The sequence below is a fragment of the Fulmarus glacialis genome, unplaced genomic scaffold (assembly GCF_000690835.1).
Source record: "Fulmarus glacialis isolate BGI_N327 unplaced genomic scaffold, ASM69083v1 scaffold2537, whole genome shotgun sequence".
In the NCBI taxonomy this organism is placed as follows: Eukaryota; Metazoa; Chordata; class Aves; order Procellariiformes; family Procellariidae; genus Fulmarus; species Fulmarus glacialis.
This window is the reverse complement of record NW_009223625.1, coordinates 40,736-44,592: the sequence shown is the minus strand read 5'-3', so window position 1 is coordinate 44,592 and position 3,857 is coordinate 40,736.

Below are 3,857 nucleotides of genomic sequence, written 5' to 3'. Positions count from 1 at the left end.
GCGTTAATCATATGTTTACACTCCCGTAATGGCAATGGAGCGATGTTGGGTACAAGCACAGAATTCCAGCTCCAGCAGCAGTAAGCCTTCAGTCCCTCTGCTTATGCATCGTTACTTACTTATGCGTCTTTACTTACTCACAGATAAGGAACAGAGCATCTGAAGAGATACCATCCTCTCAGGATAATGCATCCTCCTTTTAGGTCACAGAAATCATTCTGCAGCTACAAAGAAATGCTTATGAATGCAGGATCCTCTTGTGCAACATTTCTTCCTTTGCATTTATTCATTTGCCCATTCCTTATCTCGGCAAGGCACGATCGGAGCCAGAAAGTCCCTTCTCCTAAAGCATGTACACAAATGCCTAAAATCTGAACTCATAAATTAAGGTTGGAAAAAAATGCCATGGTTTAATGCACTTAGGCTTTTACATCTGTCTTGCCTAGATTCCATTTTTCCAAATGTATAGGGGGTTTGCAGATGTCTGCATCTCAGAGACAAATGCCATCTTGTAATTTATGGAACCCTACCTAAATATCTCAAACTCTCTGCCTGCAACTTGGTACCATTCATACTATCAGCTTTTATCTCTGCACAGTGTTTCATTTACCTTCTTTTTCCTGTGTTACCTTCTATGCCACTTCATCACTACCTCAAAACAAAACAAGTGGATTAAAACAGTTTAATGCATTATGGTTAAACATTTCTTTCTAAGGGAGAGCAGACCATTCAGAACACCATTAAGACAGAATCCCGATTGAATCTGGTGCAGACATAAACTATCTTAAATTAATGTTAATAGAGAAGGACAATTATTGTTGACTTCAGAATGCAAACAAGAACTTCAGACACTGATTCCTATCAGCCCATTAGAGCTGGCTGAATTCTGCACACTGTTTTAACAGTTGCTTAGCAATGGCAAATAAGCTGTTCTGTCTCTTATCACTAGAGGTATAGTTAGAACAATACCTATTATTGAACTGAATAGGTATGAAATTAGTTTATATTGTTCCTCTTTTTGAGATGGCACTTGGCAGCAAAGTGAGTTGTTTAGGCTGCAGGCAGAAGCAGTGATTTTTTTCCTGGAGCTATCTATGGAGATAAAATGAAACTGAGGCATTGCTGTGGCTGTTTATCTGAAAGCATCATCAAAAAAACTTTGCTTCTGTGTGTTTGTGTGTGCAGGAAGAAAGAGGTTCTCCTTCAAATGTCTTCTTTGAGTGAATTTCCAGGAATGTGACAACACTAATGACTACAGCCTATTCAAAAAGCAAATACAGCATACTGCACTGCGATGCCACCTCCTCCCTCCTTCCCCCACGGGCACCTCTGATGAAGTACCTCAGCTCTGATCTGGGGAAACATACTGGAGATTAAGCCAAGATCCAGCAGGACACTAAGGCACTTGTCATTTACTGTTGCAACTCCTCTTTTAAGTGTGCACCTTCCAAAATGGAGTCCACACAGCTGCAGAATTCAACATCCGCAGCAACATTCGCACCTAGCACGCAGGGTGCGCAGTCGCCACAATAGGGAATGCTTAGCAGAGCAGTGTGGTTTAATTCCTGGCTCTGCAAGGTCTTAATTATGCCTTTCTAGTTAGGATTTATACTCACAGCTCCTGTCTCACATTTTTGTACTTCTGTGCACAGGCAGAAGCGGAAATTAGGTACCTTTGACATGCCGTGCACAGGGTGGAGCAAGGTGCTTCGGGTTCCTAGCACTCCACTGGCAACACTGCAAGGAGACCAGGAAGCAAAGGGACTCTCAAGTTGTCGGATGCAGACGTGCATGGGGAGACAGGGCATGCACCAGCTGAATGTAAGCAGCAACTGAATATGGGTTTTGAATCATGGAGTCACGGAATGGTTGGAGTTTGAAGGGACCTCATGAGATCATCTAGTCCAACCCCTCTGTTCAAGCAGGGTCACCTGGAGCCAGTTGCCCAGGACTGTGTCCAGCTGAGTTTTGAATATCTCCATAGATGGAGATAACCTCTCTGGGCAACCTGTGCCAGTGTTTGACCACCCTCACAGTAAAACAAAAAGTCTTCTTGTGTTCAGTTTGAATTTCATGTGGTTTAACTTGTGCCCATTGTCTCTCGTCCTGTCACAGGGCACTACTGAGAAGAGTCTGGCTCCCTCATCTTCATTCCTTCCTGTCAGGTGTTTATACGCATTGGTAAGACTGCCTCTGAGCCTTCTCTTCTCCAGGCTTAACAGTCCCAGCTGTCCCAGCCTCTCCTCATATGAAGGGTGCTCCAATCTGTAAGTCGTCTTCACGGCCCTTGGCTGGACTCACTCCGGTAAGTCCATGTCTGTCTTGTACGGGGGAGCCCAGAACTGGACACAATTCTGACAGAACTGAACCTATCACGCAGGCAACTCTAGTTCCTCTCTGGATCCGAGCCTTTGTCTTCACACTCATTTACTTTTCCAGTCCTCAGCCCTTTGGTACAGCTTCCAACAAGTGTGCAAAGCGTAGCAGTGATGTTTTATGATTTGCACACCTTTCCATCAGAAGTAGGTTTGAAGCTATCATCAGATTCATTATGCCAACAAGCACCCACAATCTGAGAACCATGTGGGGATTCCGGCGATGCAAATCACTTTCACGTTCTGTGAAAGGAGCTTCGTTACCAACCTCGCTGCCTTCCAAAAGGTGCCAAATGCTCCCTATTTCATTAATAATCCATGTAACTTTCCAGTTTACTTCATGGAAAAAAAAATATATTCATTTTTTGCTTGAGCTACCAGGTTCTTATAATGCCTACAGTATTAATCAGTCATTTACACTGATTCAAATTAGCCCAGTTAATATTTTTACTAATAATTTGATTGCAATAACCAGACACAGCAAGAGCAGTTTAACCTGAGCTTGAATTTGGAGTCACAGAAGAAAGGTTTGATACTCATTCTTACCTGAATTCCTGTCCTGCATCTAAATAACTACTTTCAGATAACTAAATGAAAAAATTAAATTCTCAAGTAGAAATATAAAATGGAGTGGAACTACAAAATTTCCCATTAAAGGTGTAAAGGACTCCTCATGGGGAAACCACAGCCAGGAAGACGGGCAGGCTGAAAAATGGCTTTGGCTGCCTCGTCCCCAAGCAGTCAGGTACTAGAGGGAGCAGTCCAGGGGCCAGGCAACAGGAGCCATCTCCCCACTCCGCCGCTGTTGAGGGGGACTGGAAGCAGGACTGCCTGGTAGGGGTACATGGGGGCGTCCCAGGAACCTGGAACACTGGGGATGTGAAAGCTGGCCTGGCCAGAAATGAGCTATGGTCTTGGCCGAGGGCCAGAAAGGACAGAGCACCTGCCAGTCAGACCTTCTTGAAACAAGAACGTCATAAGCATTTCCACCCCAGCTTGATGCACAAAACCTCAGCTGACCCATACACAGTTTCAGTGGTATTAACACACTTTCCAAACTTCTACAGGGCAGGTTTGCACAATCTGCAGTAGGAAAAATAATGAGAACTGAAATGATCAGGAGAACAGTCAACAAAGTATTTCAAAATAAATGCTATAGCAAAGTAGATAAACAAGATTGTCCTGATCACTTTTAAATCAATAACAAACTTTTTCCTTTTTTTTGTTTGTTTTTGTTTTAAAAGAATGCTGCTGCAGAAATCCCAATGTACCACAGAATTTGTCATGGTGCATTGCAGAAGCCAGGTGGGGCTAGCCCAGGTTTGATGCTGGTTATAAAGATAATTAGAAAAAAAGCCAGTGCCAGCAGTCTGATATTCATAAGAAACTCCGTAAGAACAAATCCCTGGAACAAGATAAAAACACACAACAGATTTTTTTCAGGTGTGCACAAGGTTATAAATTATAGTTCACTGGTTCTAA